Source organism: Callorhinus ursinus, unplaced genomic scaffold (genome assembly GCF_003265705.2).
Source record: "Callorhinus ursinus isolate GAN/ISIS: 27379988/994484 unplaced genomic scaffold, GSC_fseal_2.0 scaffold44, whole genome shotgun sequence".
In the NCBI taxonomy this organism is placed as follows: domain Eukaryota; kingdom Metazoa; phylum Chordata; class Mammalia; order Carnivora; family Otariidae; genus Callorhinus; species Callorhinus ursinus.
The window spans coordinates 235,611-242,025 of record NW_027397106.1 but is presented as its reverse complement, the minus strand read 5'-3'; the positions used below and the strand labels follow the sequence as shown (position 1 = coordinate 242,025).

Here is a 6,415-nt window from a genome sequence, read left to right as displayed (position 1 = left end):
CTTTGTTTCTTCTTTTTACCTGCTAATTTGACCTATCTTTGTTGAAACAGAAAGTCAGGCATTCCTGAGTATTTTGAAGCAGACAAATTCTGATGACCCAGGGACCATTTCCCAGTGGGTCCTAAACCTTTATATTCTCTGATTTAACCACAGAAGGAGCTCATTTGAAACTAAGGCAGAACTGATTCACCTGTTTGAGGTAGGAGAGGGCTGGTGATGGCTGCACTGAACTAGAGATGTATAGTCTCTTTATTGATTTGTCTGTTACCTTTCATATTTGCTTGTTGACACAACTATGTACATATTCTTTTTAAATAAAATTTTGATTGTTCTAAGCAAATGTAGGTAAAAATTCAAAATATGACAGTTTAGCATATATACATATTTTCAGGCAGAAAATGTTACACCATATTCACAGAATAGAGCTTAAAGAAAATCAAATCACACTTTCTTCTATTTTTCCATGATGCCCATTCCTACTTGTCATGGATTCAATGTTCTTAACTTTCCTCTTAAGTGCTTCTTAAACTAGCAAAGAGATCCACCACAGAAGGAGGCAGAGGCTAAATATGAAAGTTATATACAATTCATTGTAGAGATGATTTTACTTTAGGAGAAGGTATTCATAACTGAAGTTACCCAGAGAAGGTTGGGAAAATTCTTCCACATCCTTTTAACTACAAATAAACCTTTTTTTTTTTAAGGAAAAAAGCAGTGTCCTAGCAGTAAATCTTTTGAGTAAATATATTTTTGCCAAATAAATCTTTTTTGGGTCAAGTATTTATTATTTGATCATATATACATATAATTATGTATATATCACATATGGTATATATATTATTTTTCTGGGAATAGCAATAATCTTTATTATAAAGAGATTTTTTATTATATACATTCATTATATATATAAAGGATTATATCCTTTATTATAAAGGATTATCATCTTTTGCTGAAAGAAATTTGGTTGATATAAATTTTTTTTCTTATATAAAAATTCTCATTTTGTTCATCTTTTATTTAGTAGGTGATGATGTCACTTACTAATATATAAATGTTGTTTATGTTCTTATTTTTGGACACTTATTTATTTATTCAGTAAAGGGTTTCTATTATGTGGGAATCAATTATAAAGTCTTCATTGTATCAAAAATATGATTGTTTAAACAATGGAAATTTCAGGACATTAATGTTCTTTAGTGAATGCAATAGCCCGAGTACTTTCTAAGTTACAATTTTCCGTCTTAATTAATAGCTAGGATCTCGAACTGGAAGATTAACATCATTATCTCCAAATTATCTGACACCAGCTATTTTCATGTAGAAACAGAATATCATTACCAATTGTCCAATCCCCAAGATTTATTTCAACTAATTGTAGCAATATTACAATTTAATGAGCTTTTTTGTCATAGTGGAAGAGGTGTGCCCTAATGTTTTTCTGCATATAAAATGTCATAAAGCTCATTATTTGTGCATAATTTTTAGTTTCCTACAATTATTTATCTGCACTCATTATAGTCAAGATAATACATTCAGATATATATAGCCATTATTTCAACTGATACTTAAATTTACATTCTTGATACATTAATCTAATTATCTTTAACAAAACAGAATTTTTAATAACACTGATAAGTGCCTAGCATATTATGCTTTTTATATATGTTAATATAAAGGTATTTAACAAAAGAAACAATTATCTACAAAAGCGCAAATTGATTGAAATTATGTTAGGAACCCTGAAATTTTCCAGATATAATTCTTCTAGACAATCAGCCTTCCTAAGTTGGCAAAACTGCTCTTTTGTTGTATTAAATACTTCTGGAGTTTTCACCTTGATAAGAATATATGATGTGTGACTATTACTAACTTCTTACATAGTGACATAGTGTAATATGAAAATATGTCAATGTATGTAGTAAAACAGTTGTTAAAATGAAACGAATTTTATAATTTTTTGAGTAGAGAAAAGCTTTCTTAGTAATAGTTCTTTGAGTCTGATGATGAAAAATATTAAAAGAAAATTCTGAAGAGCTATATGCATAAGCTTAATTGGAACTTTTATTTGCATAAAAACCATAGCATTTAATAAAATAGGGCTATGAATCTAAAAAAGTCAAAAAATATTTTACATTAAAATTTTTACTAAATCTGTACAATTTTCTGGTCTCTGTATAAAAGATATAGAGAAATAAGACCTTATTTTTGTGGGTAATTTATTTATGTTAAAGTTGGACAGATAAAGTGTACATACTTGATGTAACTGGAAAAAAATTTGACTTTATGACCAAGTGTTATGTTGTGATAAATTTTATTTTATTTTTTTATGAAGATTTTTATTTATTTATTTGAGAGAGAGCACATGAGAGGGGATAGGGTTAGAGGGAGAAGCAGACTCCCTGCTGAGCAGGGAGCCCAATGCGGGACTCGATCCTGGGACTCCAGGATCATGACCTGAGCTGAAGGCAGTCGCTTAACCACCTGAGCCACCCAGGCTCCCTTGTGATAAATTTTAATAAAGAAGAGGAAAAACAATTATGGTTGATTGCAATTGTTAGATACAATTGTATGAAGGGCTGAGCTTGAGCTGACATTTAAGGAACTGTAATTTGCTGGTGGACAGTTCCTGCATACAGCAAGAAAGCACAATCAGTGAGATTATTTTGATTTAACGTTTTGCCAAGTACCGACTAATCCATATATCTGTATTAAATGGTGATAGCATTTATTGAGCCCTTGCCATGACTGAAGAACTGTAAGTAATATGAATTCCTAAGACTTTATTAAGAATTAAGGGAAAGGGGCGCCTGGGTGGTTGAGTTGGTTAAGTGTTTCCCTTTGGCTCTGGTGGTGAACCCAGGGTCCTGGGATAGAGCCCTGCTTGGGGCTCCCTGCTCAGCAGAGAGTCTGCTTCTCCCTCTCCCCTGCTTGTGCTCTCTTTCTCTCATTTGCTCACTCTCTCTGTCTCTCAAATAAATAAATAAAATCTTCAAAAAAAAAAAAAAGAATTAAGGGGGAAATCATCAGGCTTGGGGCCAGGGCTGTGCTACTGCAAGGAGGGAGCTGGTTGTGGGGAGACGCCGGAGCCAGCTATTGCCACCTCACTAGGTGAGTGCATCTCTCTCACAGAGCAGGGCCCCAGCACGCTGCCCGCACAAGGGGCCAGTGTGGCATCAACCCATCCAAGACCCTGCTGGTGTTTCCCAACCTTATCTTCCAGGGGGCAGCTGGTATTTTATGCTGTGTGGGAGCCTGTGTCTTTATCACTTATGATGACTATGGCCACTTCTTTGAAGATGTGTATGCTCTCATCTCTGCTGTAGTGATCATAGCTATGGGAGCCCTGCTTCTCATCGTTGGCCTAATTGGCTGCTGTGCCACAATCCAAGAAAGCCACCATGGCCTGGCCACAAATGTCATCATTCTACTCTTGGTTTTTGTCGCAGAAGCTGTTGCAGTGGTTTTGGGATACGTTTACAGAGCAGAGGTGGAGAGTGAGGTGGCAGCATGCCGAGAGTGTATAAGACCGACCATGGAACCAACCCTGATGCTGCAAGCCAGGCTACTGATCACATACAGAGTCAGCCACACTGTTGTGGAATTCACAACTAGTCAGACTGGGAAAACACAGACTGGTTCCAAGAGACCAAAAACCAGAGTGTCCCTCTTAGCTGCTGCAGAGAGACCACCAGCAGCTGTAATGGCAGTCCAGCCCACCCCTCTGACCTCTATGCTGAGGGATATGAGGCTCTAGTTGTGAAGAAGCTACAGGAAGTCATGATGCATATTATCTGGGAGGCGCCGCATTTGCAGCTACTCAGCTGCTGGGCATGTTGTGTGCATGCACCATGTTGTGCAGAAGGAGTAGAGAACCTGCTTATGAGCTCCTCATCACCGGCAGAACCTATGCATAGTAGAAAACACAAGCCTGAGCTTTTTAGTCTTGTTCGGATGTGGAAGGTGAATTGAGCAGGTCTACTGTGTTGGCGGCCTGAGTTCATTTAGTTAAAGTACACAGGTGTTGGACAAAGCAACTTGGCTCTTCAGTGTGCCCAACCTACCTCCCTACCCACCTAGGACTTTCTTTTCCTCTATTCTAGCTGACTCTCCATGTCCCTAAGTTTTTAAGTATAGCAGTATACGTTCTAATTTCAGAACCATTTGCAGGTCACATAGTGTGGGAGAGTCAAAGGGAGCCTAAGCTGCTTCTGCCACCGTCATGGAGTAATGGGGCTGCTGCCAGCGTATCACTGGGCCCTTTCAATTTTCATGATGGAGAACTCTGGGCCAAAGGTTTTTGGGGGGATGTGGGGGATAATACAGATATATGGATTAGTCGGTACTTGGCAAAACGTTAAATCAAAATAATCTCACTGATTGTGCTTTCTTGCTGTATGCAGAAGGGGAGCCGTGGTTAAAGTTAACACCAAATAGTGCCCTTTGTCAGTGTCCTTTTAAAAAACATATACTGTAGTCTAATAAGATAACAACAGCATAAAATTGTTAAGAAAGATTTTAGAATAAAAAAAAGAATTAAGGGAAATAGCAATCTAAGCTTAGAGCTCAGTAGGTGCACAGAATTATTATTCAAAATGAGAAAAATTGAAATAAGAAAAAATATAAAACAGCGAAAAGAAGAAAACAACCAAGTTCAATTTTATTCCTATAGTTCATACCTTGATTTATATTTACTCTGTTGGCTAATAAACTGAGAGTTAAAAGGCTGATTTAAGAAATCTGTTTAATCAAATAAAATCTACTCTCTACATTTGTTTTAGATTTGTCTATATACATATGACAGCATCTAATAACTTAGAGGAAAATCAAAATAGAAAGTTTAAGAAGGAAAACATAAATGAATTTAAAAAACGGTGAGAGTAATTGAAAATGTTCCTGAGAAGCAAAACCTTTGTTAATTATAAAGTAAAAATCAGAAAATGTGTTAATCACTCCATGTCATTATTATTTTCTATCTTAATTTGTCTGAAGTTAATGATGGGAAACCAGCCATCAGTGATAGAATTCATTCTCCTTGGACTGACAAATGATGCTGAACTTCAAGCTGTGCTTTTCCTTTTTCTGCTGCTAACTTATGTCTTAAGCATCATGGGAAACTTGACCATCATCACTCTGACCCTGCTGGATTATCGCCTCCAGACTCCTATGTATTTCTTCCTTCGGAATTTTTCTGTTTTGGAAATATCTTTTACCTCTGTCTTTGTTCCCAAAATGCTAGTCAATATTGGAACTGGAGATAAAACTATCTCCTTTGCTGGTTGCTTCACTCAGTACTTTTTTTGTTTTTTAAGATTTTATTTATTTATGTGACAGAGAGAGACACAGCAACAGAGGGAACACAAGCAGGGGGAGTGGGAGAGGGAGAAGCAGGCTTCCCGCGGAGCAGGGAGCCTGATGCGGGGCTTGATCCCAGGACCTTGAGATCATGACCTGAGCCGAAGGCAGTCGCTTAACTGACTGAGCCACCCAGGTGCCCCTCAGTACTTTTTTGCCATCCTTTGGGGAGCAACTGAATTTTATCTTTTAGCTGCCATGTCCTATGATGGCTACATTGCCATTGGTAAACCCCTGCATTATACAGCCTTAATGAGCAGAAGACTCTGCATTCAACTTGTCCTGTGTTCCTGGTTCTCTGGTTTCTTGGTTGTCATTGTGCCGCATGTAATGACTCTCCAGCTGCCTTTCTGTGCAGCCAATGTCATCAATCATTACTGCCGTGACTAGACTGTGCTGTTGCCTCTGTCCTGTTCAGACACACATTTCATAGAAAGGCTGGAGTTTATCTCTGTTGGAATTACCCTCATCCTCGCCCTGCTGTTAGTGATTCTTTCCTACATGTACATTATCAGGACAATTCTGAGAATCCCCTCTGTGCAACAAAGAAATAAAGCTTTTTCGACATGTTTCCCTCACATGATCGTGGTCTCACTTTCTTATGGAAGTTGTATCTTTCTGTACATAAATCCTAACTTTTAATAAGGGAGTGGCTGTCTTAAATGCCTCAGTTGCCCCTCTGTTGAACCCCTTCATCTATACCCTAAGGAACAAGCAAGTGAAAATAGCCTTCAAAGATATGGTCGGCAAGATAACAATGTTTTCAAGAAGGTGAAACTAACTGAGGTTCATAATAATAATAAATAATAAATAAATCTTTGGAAGACTGTAGATGTACACTATTATAACATTAAAGTGTTTGTTATTATATATCATCAGTATTCCTAACTGAACACCAAAGCAGCAAAACTACTTATTTAATGAAGCCTATTTTGCCATCACTTTATTTCTTAAAATGTCACAGGCCTGTGAGTGTGTATATATGTGTGTTCTGTCCTCTGACACTTTTGTGCTACTTTTCCTTATTTGTACCTCACTTTTAAGGAAAAGATTTGGGGAAAGG

The 6,415-nt window shown here is 37.1% G+C and overlaps 2 pseudogenes; both read left to right on the top strand.

The window, feature by feature from the left end:
• The first annotated feature begins 2,741 nt into the window (after nt 1–2,741).
• Nucleotides 2,742–3,933, top strand: LOC112832585 (tetraspanin-3 pseudogene; annotated as a pseudogene).
• Nucleotides 3,934–4,995: 1,062 nt separating this feature from the next.
• On the top strand, nt 4,996–6,127 carry LOC112832584 (olfactory receptor 6C4-like; annotated as a pseudogene).
• The last annotated feature ends 288 nt before the right edge of the window (nt 6,128–6,415 follow it).